Source organism: Hyaena hyaena, unplaced genomic scaffold (genome assembly GCF_003009895.1).
Source record: "Hyaena hyaena isolate Hyena2069 unplaced genomic scaffold, ASM300989v1 scaffold_852, whole genome shotgun sequence".
In the NCBI taxonomy this organism is placed as follows: Eukaryota; Metazoa; Chordata; class Mammalia; order Carnivora; family Hyaenidae; genus Hyaena; species Hyaena hyaena.
In genome coordinates, this window is record NW_024081485.1 from 427,666 (window position 1) to 444,472 (window position 16,807).

At 40.7% G+C, this 16,807-nt stretch overlaps 1 long non-coding RNA gene across 2 annotated transcripts in view; it reads right to left on the reverse strand.

The window, feature by feature from the left end:
* Positions 1 to 6,027: 6,027 nt before the first annotated feature.
* The window catches only part of LOC120222240, an 87,316-nt gene continuing 76,536 nt past the window's right edge, over positions 6,028 to 16,807 (reverse strand). Inside the window, exons 5-6 of one of the 2 annotated variants that reach the window (XR_005525994.1) lie at positions 13,581 to 13,680; positions 6,028 to 6,195 (exon numbers count right to left, since the gene is read on the reverse strand). This is a non-coding gene — a long non-coding RNA (uncharacterized LOC120222240). Of the gene's footprint in view, positions 6,196 to 7,457; positions 7,695 to 13,580; positions 13,681 to 16,807 lie in introns of those variants that run through there. The other variant, XR_005525995.1, reaches the window with a different exon arrangement.

Sequence of the window (16,807 nt, forward strand, 5' to 3'; positions counted from 1 at the left end):
AAATCTGGCCATGTGTAGCAACATGGATGGACCTTGAGGGTGTTATGCTGAGCGAAATAAGTCAGGCAGAGGACAAATATATGTTTGCACGTATAGGAGGATTAGGAGGAACTTGACGGAGGAACAAGAGGGAGAAGAAGGGGGGAAATGGTGGGGGAAAGGGAGAGAGGCAAACCATGAGAGACTCTTGAATGCTGACAAAAACTGAGGACTGATGGATGTGGGGGGGAGGGGGGGATGGGCATGGAGGAGGACACTTGTGGGGATGAGCACTGAGTGTTATGTGGAAACTAATTTGACAATAAACTATTTGTAAAAAAAAAAAAAAAAAGAAAGAAAGAAAGAAAGGTCTCAGATACACAACCTAACCTTACACCTTAAAGAGCTGGAAAAAGAACAGCAAATAAAATCCCAAACCAGCAGAAGACAGGAAATAAAGATTAGAACAGAAATCAATGCTATTGAAACCAAAAAAATAGTAGAACAGATTAATTGAAACCAGAAGCTGGTTCCTTGAAAGAAGTAGCAAAATTGATAAACCCCTAGCTAGTTTGATCAAAAAGAAAAAGGAAAGGACTCAAAAAATAAAATCAAGAATGAAAGACAAGTGATCACAATCAACACAACAGAAATTAAATGAAACAGAATGGAAAAGGTTTGAAGAGAGTAAGCTGGGGTTTGGTAGGAAAAAATGGAGTGGGAAAGGACAGAAAAAAATGTCAGCAAAGCAATGGTGAATGTTGTTTTTAAAACTCGGTATGGAAACTGAGTCACAACAAAATTTATTTCTTACTATGGGACACAGTCAAAAATGATTAAAACTTAGATTTCAGTTATAGATTCACAGGATAATTATAATACAGGTTTACTATATTCCCCAAATGTGTATACACTTGCTGTTTTTTGTGATTCATTTTGGCTCTGGTTTGACTTTCTCTTTCCTCTTTGGAATCTTTCCCCCTGGACCAGAAGTTCTCAACCCCTCTCTCCCTTTCTCACTTGCTCAGCACCCACCCTCCTTGGGGAGGCTTCTGGCTGCTGCCAGAGAGGAAAGTTCCAAAGGAAAGGAAGGCATCAAGGTGTCAGATGGAATTGCAGGTTCTGCTAAGCTCATGACATCTGGTTTCCTGAAAGGGGGAAACACAAAGGATGAAGACAGTCTAGTTGGGATGATACTGAAGGCCCTGGAGATTCTGGACAATAGTGTCATTGTCTGGTGGGGAGGGACTCCAATTAACTACATCTCTGGCTCTTCTACCCTTTCCTTGCAGGGAAGGAATTAATACAAATGTGTCTCAAGTCTTTACATAAAGATGTCTCAGAAAGGGCCTATGTGAAGGGATGTAGAAGTTGCATCTACTTTCCAAAGGCTGGCTGCCCAAGAGAAATTGTTTAAATTTATACAAGAAATGGAAATTTGGGGAGGGAACTGAAGAGGGGGGCTTCCAGTCTATTGATCAAAAACATTCTCCCCCCAAAAGGATTTCCCCCTTTAGTTTAAGTTTAGGCAGGTGAGAGAGGAGCTCTATGGGGTTGGATAGGAGTTCTATTAACCTGGAGCCTTCCATAAGATATTTCCAATTATTAGCCTTTCCTGGAGCCTCTCAGGTATAAAAACTCTGGCTTCCTGTGTAATTCGAAATTTGAAGTCAAGGTCAGGAGCTACAGAATAAAACCCCCTGTGCTATTAGATTCTTAGTCATTCAATGTCTGAGATGAAGGTCAGGAAAAACATTTGAAAGAGACCTTTAATTCTAAATCATCTGGGTGGAAACTCAAGATGTGACATCCTAATTCTTCCTATCAGTCTGATCTCAAGGACAGCTTGGTTTGCAATAATGTCCAGGAAATTATTAATAATGAGAAAACATCATTCCTAGAAGCCACAGTCTATTAAAGGGATGTGAAAGGTAAGTGAGATCTCATAGGTTCTGCACAAATATTCTCTTTTGGTCTTTTAATGACAACACCAGTGTTTCCTTCAAGGGGTTGCAGGGGGAGGTGAGATGAGGGCAGCCCCAATTTCTAATTGGCTCCCTGTGCTGTGCTCTGAGCAGAGGATCACAGTATCCATTTCAGATCTGTCTGGCAATGATGCCTTGTCAAGCGCTACTGTGTTAAGCAGCCCCTGTGGCTTTATAAAAGAGTTGACCTGCTATTGACCTGTTCTGTGTCACTGGAGCTCAGGAGCAGTCTCTCTGGTTAAATACTTATGGGCCCCATGATAGATTATAATAAAGATTATAAAGGCACAGCCGAGCTTAATGGCTCCCAACTGGCCCACAGTACAAGGAGCAGTTCCTGTTAGAGGAGCATGGGTGAGCTCCTTCAGGGAGACCAGGTCAACAGCAATGACTCCAAAGTTGCTCTGTGACAACCCCTTCCCCAACTCCTAGCTCTCCAAAGAAAGCCAAATGGTCCATCGGGGTCAACTCTACATTTTTTCAGAAACAAACCTTTCCTTAATTAATTCCCAGACCCAAAGGTGGCTGCTATAAATTTCCACAGGTAAAACCTTATCTTTATCATCCAAAATGACTTGCCAGAAATTATTATTCTATGCTTGCGACTGGGTAAGGGAGGTTAAGCATCACTGCTGCCCTGGACATAGTCAAATAAGTTAAACACTTGCAGACAAGAGAACCCAAAGCTCTAAAGAGACACTTAGATTGGATTAAATCAACCTCCAACATCACATGTAAGATAGGAAGTTCACCAGCGATGACAGGAGAGGCCCCTGGTGCGCATTTGGACAAGGTAGGAAAGGTGGCTGATATTTTTAAGTGCCTACTATGTATCACACATGTATTAGCTATTATACATCTTTTATCCCATTTAACCTTTATTAGACCATTAGAGGGAAGGTATTATTTCTCCTTTTGACAAATGAGAGAACTGATGCTTAAGTGAACTTTTGTTTTGGTCTGGTTTGGCTTTCTTTGTTTTTGTTTTTCTGGCTTTATTAAGGTATAGTTGACAATTAAAAACTGTATACATTCAATGTGTACAACTTGATGATTTTGTATATGTATGCATCATGAAATACTCACCACAATTCAACTAATTAGTATACCCATCACCTCCCATGGTTACCATTTTCTTTTTGTGTCTCGTATTAGTGAGTTTTAAATAACTTGCCTCAATATCAGTTTCCTTTGGTATGTGAAGATTAAATAGATTATGCAGGTATGTTCTTAGAACTCTTGATAGAATGCTCAATATATGCTATTTTGTGAATGCCTAGGTTTTTCACACCTTAAGAGATCTATGATTGTTATCATTAGCTCTTTGGAAGAGACCTAATGGGATGGTCAAGACAGGAGCCTGGGTCTTAGAACTAAGCCCCAGAGCCCCAAAGACCTAATGGGACAGTCAAGACAGGAGCCTAGTCTTGGAACTAAGTCTCATGCCCTCTCTAGCATGGTTGGGTTTTTGTTTTTTGTTTTTGTTTTTGTTTTTGCTCTGTTTTTTAATACTAGTCTTTAAATATTATGAGGTGACTCATAGGAAACAAATGCATCTTTAAAATTCAGGATCAAGAAAAATAAGAATAGGACACAGGCCAAGAACACAAAAATGGAGATCATCAGGAGCTGGGCAGCTACTATAGCCAAACCTTGATTTATTGAGAACTGAGTTTCCTGGGCACCAACACAGAGGGAAATGTGATGAGTTACCTGGGTTTTTTGTTCAGGAGGAAGGAAGTATGCCAATTCCTTAGAAGAAATAAAGGGTGCCCTTAAATTTTTCACTAAAATCTATTTCTCACATAAGTGTCATATTAGAAGCACCACATGGATAATGTTCTCACCAACTGAAAATGCAGTCACAGCTTCATTGTGGTTCCTGTAATTTCTCTCGGTGAAAGCCAGCAGGATAACAAAGCACAGCTCAGGGAAAGCAGCCCGCTGGAACCCAAGCAAGATGGCCTGACTCCATCTTTCCTAAGGTCCGGCCTGATCAAAGAATGAAAAACAAAACATCTGAAGAAATTAACGGACTTGTCAACATCCCTTCATAAAGACTATTTTCTTAATGGGAAATACTAGAGGGTTCATTCATGGTCTCCCTCACTCTCCAACTAAACAATCTCTCTTCTAAACAATCTGCTGCACCTCACCTCACCAAACACAGATGTTTAGAACAGGGCAGGCATGGCATCAGGTGGCCAGAGACCCGTGAGGCCTGGCTTAAAAGATGAGTAGAACCAAGAAGATAGTTCTCCGGGAATTTGAATCCAAAGCCCCATTTGGAATTGGGAATGTTCTAAGGGCATGAGTGGGAGAGACCATGATGGCCAAGTACTAACTCTGAGCCAGAAGGAAGTAGATAGCATATGTATTCAGGGAAAGCTATTTGGTAAAGAGAAGGACAAAACACATTTACACAGTGAGACCATGTAGCTCCTGAGAGAGAGACTTTGATCATGTCCTCTTCCCAAAGGCTCCCCTGGATCCAAAACCACCTCCCATTTCCAGACCTGGCTATGGTAAGAATCTTATTCTTGAATTCCTGTGAGAGCCCTTGATTCTTATAATAAACCCCATTTTTCTTGGGTGAGGTTGAACGGGTTTTCATTCCTTGCAAATAACTGAGAGAAAATATGTGAGCCTGAAGAGAACACAGGCTTCTAGTAAGAGCTGAACAACGGAAAATATAACATTCCAGTCTTTAGATTGCAGGCACAGTGGTGTTGATCCAATACATGGGAGATCAAGAGCAGATGGTATAATACACAAAAACCTGGATGATTCCAATGGCATTATGCTGAGTGAAAAAAGCCAGTCGCAAAAGGTCACATGCTATATGACTCCATTTAGATGTCACTCCTAACAAGACAAAATGGCAGTGATGAATAACAGGTCAGTGGTTCCCAGGGGCAGTGATAGGGGAGAGTGTGACCATAAAAGGATAGAACAAAGAAGTTTTGGGGGTGACAAAGCTGGTCCAGATCCTGATTGTAGCAGTGGTTACACAAATCTACACTTGACTTTAAAAATAAATAGCTATAAAAAAGAAAAGATAAAAGGAAGAAATTAAGAAGGAAGGAAGGAAGGATCCTAGGAAGGGTGTCAGTGATCTCTTGAATAAACAAACAGAAACTTAGTCACTAAACAGAAATTCAGCCAGATCAGAAGGTGAGCCAACTCTCAGTAAAACTGTCTTGGCATAGACTGTCCCCATGCTCTTAGCCTTATGTTTTCATCCCTCAATACCTCCTTCTCTTTCTTCTGGCTAGCACTGCCTTCATAACAAAGTCAAGTCAAAGAAATGAGCAATGAAGGTGGAATTTCAGGTATCAGCCAAGAGATGAGGGAGGTTTTGATAGCTAGGATCAGAAGGTCTTGCTATGCTTTCTAAAAATCACACTGTAGATACAGAAAATCCTCTATTCTCCCTACAGATGATCTTGTATGGGAAGAAGCAAGATAACCTAGAAGCAGCACTAAAACTTCTTAGGGATAAAGAAAGAAAAATCCTTAAGCAGAAAACAGAATATGAAGATAGGGAGAACTAAGGCAAAAGCAGCTTTTGTTGTAATCAGGTCTAAGATTTGTGGTTGGAGATGTGAGAAGAGAGCAAAGGTCTTCACCTGCCTGGCTTAAGCTACTTAGGGCTTCCCAGTGGGCCCTCCACATGGTCCAGCACAGCTTCCTGGTCTTGGCCAACAATGACATCTTGCTTTGCATCCATTCCCCATACATATATTTCCTTCAGAAACTTTGTAGAGAAGTATAGCTCAGGCAGCAGAGTATGGACACTCCTGGGTTCCCTGACCAAATATCATCAAAATACTATCACAACCTTACCCCAATGTGTTATTTCTAACAACAGCATCCTATTGCTCTTGATACCTGTTGTTTAGTACATAGCAAGTAACACATATTTATAGAGTGAGTGAATAAATGAAAAAGAGGCAAATAGAAAGAGAAGGGCTGAGCAAAGGAATTGGGGAGGGAGAAGGAGAAACATGCAACCATCTCCTAAGGCCCACTCCCTCAGAGAACATGCTGTACGAACATGACAGTCACTCAATCAACACACATTTATTGAGTGCTATGCTGGAAATCTTCCTTTCACCTCCACATATTCACTCGCCACCTTTGTCCACTTGAACTCCAAGAGGCCAAATGTATATAGGCTGCACCAACTGCACACCCTTGTGTGCAGGTTGATTCAGTCACTGTGGAGCACCTGCAGGAGATGAAGGAGGGAAGAGTGTAAAGTCAGAGAACTGATTTCCCGGCTCCCTCTCTAAGGGGTTGCCCTGGGCAGGCTGCAGCCCTTGAATAAAGTGACTGTTCACACAGATCTCAGTGTCCCCGGTGTCAACTGTCCCCCTCTCACCTTCAGACTTGGGATAATAATGACTCCCTGCTGCTTATTAACTCAGGGTTCTACCCTGTATCTTCTGGTTTCCTACTCACACCTTTGTAAATAATCATTTAAGTAAACTTTGAGTTATTTCTATTTGGAAGCACCCATTGCTTTCTTCCAGGTCCCTAACTGATGCAAGCACCACCTATGTGCCAGCCACAGTGCTAATCTCCTGGGATACAAATACGGATTAGACACAGCTCCTCTAGGAGTTTGTAATGCAGTAGGCAACAGACGCATAACAGTAAATCCTAATGCAGGCTGCAGTGTGCAATGAGGGAGCTATGCACAGGGTAGTGCTTTCCAAGCCAATTTCTGGAAATTAAGCGGAGATCTGCCTTTCAGCAAAGCAGTGGAGAGCTCCCACTGTGCACTGAAGAAAATCCAGAGATAATGCTTCCAAGAGCACATCTTGCTGAGTTTTTTACTGATCCCTGGAAGAGTAAGGAATGACTTCTTTGAGACTTCCAATTTATAGTTGCAGAAACAAAAGCAAGATTAATATGGAATCTTGCTATTCAACTAAATCTATAAATACAGAGAATAAATTGATGGTTGCCGGTGGGGGGATGGGCATAATGGGTGAAAAGACTTCCAGTTATGGAATGAATAAGTCATGGGAGTTAAAAGCACAGCACACGGAATATAATCAATTATATTGTAAAAGCATTGTATGGTGACAGATGGTAGCTACCATTGTGAGCATAGCATAAGGTATAGGGAAGTTAAATCACTATATTATACATTCAAAACTAATGTGATGTTGTGTGTCAACTATACTCAAATGAAAAAGAAAGAAAGAAAGAAAGAAAGAAAGAAAGAAAGAAAGAAAGAAAGAAAGAAAGAAAGAAAGAAAGAAAAGAAAATAAAGGAGGGAGGGAAGGAGGAAGGAAGAGAAAAAGAAAGAAACCTAGTTGTATAACTGACTGGGTTCTTCAGATTCTCCTACTACCTAACCACAGTCCTTCAAATCAGTTATTAGTTTCTGATTACCTTTAAGTGATTTTTTGCTAATTTCTCAACTTTTTGACATAAGAAATTATCACAGCACTTTTTGGGTAAACAAAGAGGGTTTTATTTTTCTCATATGACAAGGTTTGAGATGGGCTGTTGCTGATATTATTTCAGTGGCTCAACAGTGTTATTGAGGATCTGGATTCCTTCTGTTTCTTTGTTCCACCAACGGTAGCATTGTTAGCTTTTCCTCCTCATGCTTGCTGCCTCCTGGTCACAAGGTGACAGCCATACCCCAGGCATCATAGGCAAGTTCAAGAAGAGAAGAAGGTCATAGGTAAGCTCTCCTCTCCTACCTGTACCTTTTATCAGGAAAGCAAAGACATTTTCAGATACCGAAGCAGACTTTCCCTTGCATCTTACTCCCTTATATACTACCCAGAGGAAAAGCTTGGACTGGCAGCTCCCAGTCATCTCTTAACTTCCCTCTTTGTTGGAAGGTATGGTATTCCTGACCAACCGCAAAAACCTTAGCTGTAAAAACTCTGTGTGGAATAAAAGAAAACCTGTGTTAGTGTACACCAAATAGTAACGATCAGATCTTGGCAGATCACTTGAATAGGATCTTCAGATAAGTTGCAACAAAAAACTATCATGTCACAATATTTTAAAGAGAGCTGGAAGGTAATTCTTCAGGTCAGACAGAACTCAAAAGCAATGGCAAAGAGGAGTGAGAAGACCACATGTACTAGGGCTGGCCATATACTAGCCACCTGCCATCTTGCATGGTCATGATCCTCCCAGCCACACAGATGCAGAAGAGACAACGGCAGAAGGGTCAGAAGCAGAGCTCCAGAACCACATCATGATCTTCAGAAAGTTTCTTGGGCAAACTTTCTCAGAAATAATAATAGTACCTACCTCATAGAGGTGTGAAGATTAAATGAAATATACATACAAAACATTTAACAGTACCTGGTTCAACAGATCACGTTCCTCCCTCCCCAGAGCGCGCGCGTGTGCGCGCGCAAACACACACACACACACACCATTGTTACAAAGTTATTCCAGGGGGTCAGGTGGAATGCTGACATTGTCCATTCCACATAAACACTCAAAACTGCTAGTTCTCATGAGGATATGCCTGACAATGAGCCACTCCTGCTCCTCAGGAGAGTCAAGCTGAACGAATTAGAAGACATTCTCCATGAGAAGATTTACATCAGTAAGACAGGGAGCAGTAAATAAAGGCAACAGATTAGTGCAATATTACTAAATCCCATCATTTAGGTTCCCCCCTGGCAGATTTAATAAATGAGATCTATCTCTTCTTGGTGGATGCACTAGCATAAGTACCATCTAAATCAGGTCTGCAGAGAATCAACTGACCTGATGGATATATATATATCTTTTAGCTCAATAGCAGAAATGCATGGAGGATTTGGAGGGATTTGTGCCAGGATTCAGAGAATGTAATGTTTGTCTTGAATTAACTAATTTTTATAACCAATGGACTGTGAGTGATATTCTCTTGCCAAAGTAGATTTGTGACCTGCCTGAAGTACCAACTATGTTCCAATTTATACAGTAAATCTATTTGGTAATATGAAGTGCTGCAGCAATTTTAACACATCAGTAAAGATGGAAATCAATTTATTTTCCTTAGTATTTGACAACAAGCTTTGTAAATAAAATAAGAAAATAAGGGGCTTCTGGGACCAGGCTAGCATTTTGTTTCAACCCTTTCTACTTTGTGGCTGCTGGCTGAGGGCAGGATTTTTCCCTCTAGAGATTTCACTCAGACACAAGACCAAGCCTGCTTCTCCTGAGGCCACAAACCTCTTCAGTTGCCAGAAAAGTGAGGTTTTCTTCAGGACAGGCCCACTGCTGGGTTGTTGGGCAGGAAGTAACCTTAAAAAGTGTGTCAGGGGTGCCTGGGTGGCTCAGTTGGCTGAGTGTCTCACTCTTGATTTTAGGTCAGGTCATGATCTCACATGATCCACGCTAGCAGCATGGAGCTTGCTTGGGACTCTGACTCTCTCTCTCTCTCTCTCTCTCTCTCTCAAAATAAGTAAACTCTTAAAAAAAAAAAAAGTGTGTCAGGTATTGCCACAACCCTATCTCACCTGGCAAAGGAGATTAGGCAGATATTGGCATTCCTACCTTACAAATAAGGAAACTGAGGCTCAAACACAAGGGATTTGCTGAGGATAAAGGTGAGACTCAAATTCTAGGTCTTTTGACAATAAATCTTGATTTTTGCTTATAAGTCCACAAAGTAATTTAATGGTTTAATCCCTGTGTAAACCTTCTCCTGTCTCCTGAGAAGATGAGACCATGAGGTCATGGAGACAGGGAGGAGGTCATGAAAGCAAGGGGAGAGGATCTCGGGCAGAGTGGCAGCATGTGCAAAAGCAGGGAGTGCTGGCTGAGCCTTCCAGTCTCTGCCTCAGATGGGGAAAGCAGAAAGAGAAACCCTCCTACACTTACCAAAAAAAAAAAAAAAAAAAAAAATTCATTTTACAAGACCAGACAAATAGCATATGCAACACTTTTCTTGAGACCATGAGGGAGTTGAGGTGATAGGACCACCAACTAACACAAAACCTGAGGAACAGGCACCTGCAAGGAGAGATGAGTCAGGAGCTCTTGCTTACCTTGAGCTACAGGAGATTAAGAACTTGTAAAACTGTATGCAAGTCAGTAAAGGCCGAGTATGAGCTAGCCAGAGTATTTAGAACCCATTAAAGGAAGTGGACCTTTAGGAAAGCCACAACCCCCTTGCAGTTACTTCTTCATAGATCTCACCGGGCATTCACAGAAAAGTCTGGCACGGGTCCTAAGAAAGCATCCCTTGTGCTACAGGCAACTAGGAAGGAAATAGCATCTTCTGCAGAAAATACAAGAAGCGTAACCCAGATCCTACTGCTCTATCTCTCCTCAACAGAACAAAAGCTTTAAACCATTAGTGGGAGAGCAACACACACTGGCACCCTTAGGGCATGGAAGAAAACCAACTACATCTGAAGGAAGAAAATAGAAAAGAACCTTCTATTCCAGAATGAGGGGAGAATATCTGCTGAGCCAGAGCTATCTCTGAGAGGGACAGAAGCACTGAGAGCATCCCGGTCCTGGGACACAGGGACACAAGACCTGTGTGAGACTGTCTAATTAAGATGACAAGGAACACCTCTCCACTCCCCACCACTTCCCATGACCAGGCTAACAAGCAGCAAAGACAAATTACAGCCAAATATTGATGGGAGACTTACACAAATGTGGAGAGAGGCACAACTCAAAGAAAATATTGAAACCAGAGGATGGAGAAAACATTAAGAAAAACCTTCTGACAAACTAACCCCCACTCTAAACAAGAGGTAATGCCATATGCCTATGGTGTGCTGTGGCTAACCATGGCAACAACAAAACCCAACCCAAATAATTAGCAGAAGGAAAAGCGTGCTCATTCCAGGCACAAACACAATGTACAGATTATACTATGCTGTCTGCTATCTAAGATGTTCACCTTCTTAAAAAAAAAACTAGATATATAATATTAAAAATGGTTAAACACAAGTTTTTGAAATCTTTATAGAGTCAGGTGAAAAAGGTACATTATATACAAGGGAACAAAGATAAGATTTATAGGAGACTTCTTGTCAGAAACCAAGCAAACTAAAAGACAATGGAGTGACATATTTAAAGTGCTAAAAGAAAATAAAACAGCAAAATAACAGCAAAAAAAAAAGCTTTCAAAAATGAAGAAGAAATAGTTTCTAAAACAAATAAAAACTGAGAGAATTCATTGCCAGTAGGATTGCACTATAAGAAACATTAATAGAAAATTTTCAGGCAAAAGCAATATAGTACTAGACAGAAACACAGATGCACACAAAGAAATGACAAGTACTTGAAATGGAATAAATGAAGGTAAAGATAAAATTCATTTTTTCTTATTTTTAATGGTTCTAAAAACAGTTGATTGTCTAACATAAAAATAGTACCAACGCAGTGTGTGTTTATATCATGCACAAAAGCAAAATATACAAAAAAATAGCACCAAGAAAATGAAAGAATTGGAAATATACTGTTTTAAGTCATAATGTTATTTGAAGAAGGACTCTGAATAATTACAGATGTACGAAACTATACATTGCAAATATATTGGCAGTCACTAAACAACTAAAAAGAAAAGGTATAGAGAATAAGCCAATGGTAGTAATAAAATGGAATCATAAAATATATTTAATTCCCAAGGTACAAAAGGAGGAATTTTTTATTTTAGAGAGGGAGAGAGCGAGCAGGGGAGAAGAGCAGAGGAAGACCGAGACTCTTAAGCAGACTCCACGTTCAGTGCAGAGCCTAATATAGGGCTCGATCCCATGACCTTGGGATAGTGACCTGAGCCAAAATCAAGAGTCAGACGCTCAAATGACTGAGCTACCCAAATGCCCAAGAGAGAAAAAGTTTTTTAAACAGATGGAGAAAGTTGAAACAACTAGCTAGATGGTAGATATAAAAGCAACCATATCAGTAGCCACAGTAATTAGGAATGGTCTAACTTCACCAATCAAAATGCAGACATTGTCCAATTGTATAAAAAAGCAAGACCAACTATAAGCAAAAATAGTCAAACTGAAAGAAGAAATAAACTCACAGTTATAATTGGAGGCTTCAACTCTCCTCTATCAATGATTAATAGAATAAGAAGATAGAAAAATCAGTAAGAACCAGCACTGTCGACCAGCTTAAGCTAATTGGCATTTCTAGGATGCTTCACTTAACAAAAGTAGGAAACATATTCTTTTCAAATTAACATAGACTATTCACTAAGACAGACCATGTTCTGGACCACAATACAAACCTTAACAAATTTTAAGGAAGAGAATCATACAAAATATGTTCTGTAACCATAGTGGTATTAAACTAAACTTTGTGAAATAAGGGTCCCAGACAGAGTTTAACTAGAAACTTGGGACATCAGATTGGAAGGAGAGCTCACCGGGCTTCTGTGCATCCAATGCACATGCAAATACAGGCAAAAGCTTTACAATTCACCTTATGTGTGTTAACACACATAGTAGGAAAACTATTTTTGGTTGTCACATTCCTTCCCACCTAATGGGAAATACCTATGTTTATTTGACTTGAGATGTATATACAGAGAAAGGCAGTAAACTATAGACTGATATCTGGGAATCTAGATCTAGGGCCCCTTGCTCATCATGCCCTGCTCTTTCCTTTCCTGTATCAGATCACATGGCGTAAGCAACACAGTGTGACAGTTCAGCCCCCAGGCTTAAGGACCTACAGAGCTAGACTCAATACCTACTCTACTGCTCACTAGCTATGTAATTACGGGTATATTACTTAACCTCTCTAAACTTCATTTGCTCATCTGTCAGGTGGAGAATAGCAACTGTATCTATCTCAAACAGTTTTTGTGAAAATTAGATGGAGATGATATATGAAAGTACTTAGACCAGGGTATATAGACCATAGTAAGCTCTCAATAAGGATAGGTAATGCCATTATCATCCATTATGATATGGGATGAAATTCTCCAGAGACTCTTTCCATAGGGCCAAGGCATTTGTACTATTTAGAGATTATTTAAATTTGGGAGCTGGTAAGAGGCATAAAATCCATAGGTATGAAGAAATTAAATCAGCTGTGCTCCAGGGAGAATAAAATGAAGCCAAAGTTTTGGGCTGCCCTTGTATAGGTTCTCTCCTAGGAAAACCCTGTCTCATCCCAAACCCTCTAAGTTGTTTTCCCTACCTGATTGTTGGTGCTTGGAATTCCTTTAACTGGAACCAAACACTGTCATTTCACAGAAATATGACTTAAATATATATAGTGTCAGGATGGGTGGTACAGTGTATTATATTCTTATTAAAGTAGAAAAGGGTGTTTTATGTAAGAAGAAAGAGGGCCTTGTTTACATGAAGAATGGGGAATTTGGAGGGCCTCATTGAAAGGAAAGATGGTGTATTCTAAAGACCCCCTGAACCCAAAGAAAGAAGGCAAACAAAACCACAAGGACCCCAGGGGACACACAGACCAGAGGTCTACAAACATCAGAACTTAAATCTATTAGGCAGAACCACTTAAAGCATTTTTTAAGACATACTGACTCCTAGGCTCCACGCTAGACCTAGTGAATCTGAACCGGTTGGGGCAGATGATAAGATTTTAACAAGTGGGAGGAGCCAGATGTAGGATTCATGTTATCAATACCAACTTACTTTTTACTTTACAGAGGATGAAATTTGAACCTAGAATAATGCAGTCAGCTTGTCCAGGGTCATTTCACAGCTGTCTTCAAGAAACTTGGCTCAGTTGTAACTGCGGGAATGAGAAAGCAATGTGAGCAGACAATGCCAGTCACTGTCCCGCCTGCCCCTAATGGTCCACCCAAGCATTCAACGTGTGGACAGCATCATCCTTCTGTAATCCCAGTGTCTCTGTGCTACAACCCATGGTGACACCTCTATCAGGAGGGCTGAGCTAAGCCCAAGCTCTTCTGTAAGTTCAACTTCTTGACTGCACCCTCAGGTTTTCCCCAAACAGTAAAACTGTCAAAAGTGAAAATGTCACATTTGGTCAAATATCTGGCTGTCATGATTGGAGCTGCACACACTAACAAGAGGAAGTAGCAAGAGGCCAAAAATGAATCTAAAGGGAACAAAGTGACCTCTAACCAACAAGAAAACACAGACCAATAAATGGAGAAAATCGATGAGGTGAAAATGGTCTGCTCAAGAAAATCAATAAGGTGCAAATAAGCTGCATTCAGCCCCGTGGCCTTGCACCTGGCTCTGACCCCAAAGTTGAACCAGATCATTTCTGCTTCCCGAAGACAGCTCTCTATTCCTACTTCAACCTCCTCCTCCCAGAATCTGCCTATTTAGCCAAACGTATATTTCTCCCTGAAATGCCCTAATGTTTATCATATGAAAATGCCCTTTTCTCCATCCTCCTATGGCCACCACTCTTGCCTAGGACCTCATCATTTCACATCCAGGTTATTTCCAGAACCTGCTCCCACTGACTTCATCCTATCTCTGGTACACCTGGCATGCAAACTCAAAATAATCTGCCTCCCATTTCTCCCTTATATGAATCCTCTGCCAACCAGGCATGTCTCCTCTTTATCCCTCCTTGAAACTCAAAGCTTTTGTTCAGATCGGGCTTGAGAATTCCTATTCTCTTCTCTCCCTAAATATTCAGATCTTCCACCGACTTTGGGTTGATGAAAATGCTTCTGGCTTTACCAGGTCTTCCTGGAACACCAGCAGATCCCAAAGATCTCCTCTTTCTCTCAGCACCCATGGAACTTTCCATCTGCAGATGTGCCCTCATTTTACATTAAGCACATGCTGGCTTTCACTGTTACAGTGCTGGGGGGTAGAGGTGAGCGGTGGCATCCCTACAATATTCTAACTCCTGGAGGAAGGCAGCACAGCACAGAGTGGAAGGCACAGTGGGATGACAGCTGGGGGTTAAGAGCCTTGGGCAAGTGCTCAGACCTCTCCCGCCTTTCTAGAACATGAGGTGGTTGTATGGGAGATCTCTAAGTCTCCTTCTCATTCTAACATTCTAGACTTCTAAGGCATGGATTATCTTTTTTTTTTTCAATCCACCATAATACTTATTAGCTCTTTGCTTTTCATTTTCTTTAACTTCTTAAGATTCTCTTGCCTCATTTGTTAAATGGGATTGATAATACCTTCTTCACAGAATCTTTGAGAGGGTCAAATAAGATACTTGCACCAAGAAGGGTTTTATAAATTTTGTTATTATTTTAAAGAAATAGAAGGAGCATATTAAATATCTGTTGAATGAATAAAAAGAACAACTATTGTTTGAAGAGCGCGCATGCACACACACATAACATTTAATGCTACTCAAATAATAAAGCATGTTATCTTTCCTTTTAAATCAGAAAGTATTTTCCTTTCCTTTCCTGAGCTAGAAATCCCCATGGATAGCCACCCTTCTGCATCTGTGTTGAAAGCAGAAGCTCAGAGTTGTTTCTGCAGCCCACTGTGCAAGACAGTGTGTCCCTGGGAAGCCATGGAAATGTCCTTGCCCACCCAAGACGGCTCTCCTGAAAGACAAAGAGCTTGCCCCTCCTTGATAGGAAGGAAGCAGGTGGACCAAACGTTCCATTTAGAGATGCTACAGTCGCTTTAACCTCAGACCCAAAGAGGACATTCCTCGAGAATAAAATGAGGAGAGGCTGCAATTCATAGGCCCCAGGTCCCTGACTGACAAAGCGTTGAATGTCAGTGAGATCACTGAGTGAATCCTGTTCCTTCTCAAAGCAGATCCACTTGATGATGTTTCTCTCAGAGTCAGAAGATAGAAAAATCTCACCCACTTGGTGCTCAGACAGACAAATCCAAAGCAGAGGTCTGAGACAGATCCCTGGGAATGAGATCATACCCGGAGCTAGCCAGCTGGGAGGGAACCAGCTCAGCCCATTGGGGGGTTTCAGGAGGAACCATGACAAAAGTCAGCGGCCCCAGTGACTAAAAGGCAAGATAGTTCTGCCATAAAATAGCACTCAGGGAAATGGAGTTAGACTGCCTGAAGTGGATTAGGAAGCCAGAATACATGGCATTCCAGAAGTCAAGTAACCCAGACTAAATTTAAAGAGTGTGATAACGCCTTTCTAGGAAATATAACAACTTATTAAGTCCAAAGATGAAAGAGCTTCACACAATAAAAACATTTTTTACAACTGCTTAAGATTCCAAACTTTTAAAGTATTGCTTCAAGTGCCACCAAAAAAAAAAAAATTATATAAAAAAATTTTTTTAAATAATGTGCTTCCTTTCCTTTGATGGAATTCCACTGGGGCCAGAAGGCAGGTTTGAATGTAAGATGTAAAGGGAGATTGAAAAAGAAATGAACATTTTCAAAAATGCATTACTCAGTAACTAGGTTATAGATAAAAAAAAAAAAACTAGTCAAAACCAATATGTAAAGGAATTGTCACATTATTTCTATAATCTTACAAATGCTCAGTATGCATCCTCTCATTCCATAGGACACACAGCAATCCCAAAGTCTAATCCATTCCAGACCTTCTGTGGGTGCATGGTTGAAATGGCAGCCACAATGCCTTCATTTACTCTGGCTCACAGGGAAGGAGGAACAGACAAAAGATTCTTACAGTCTCTGCCAGAAATCAGATGGTGTGGTATCTGGGGATCAGGTTAACCACCACTGTTCAATTGTTTTGTTTTTTTTTTTAATTACCTGTGTTTTTGTAGGGTATTATGAGTATGATATCAAACATATAAAGCACATTTGGGAATTTGACCAAAATCGTGTGGGGACAAGGAAGATAATGGTGAAAGTATATGCAGCCTACTGAGGTGAAGTCTACAGGAAAACAAGTGAGAAGGAGAAGAAAATGTTGTAAGGGAAGTCCCATAGCAGAAAAGAATTAAGTTTAGGGTCA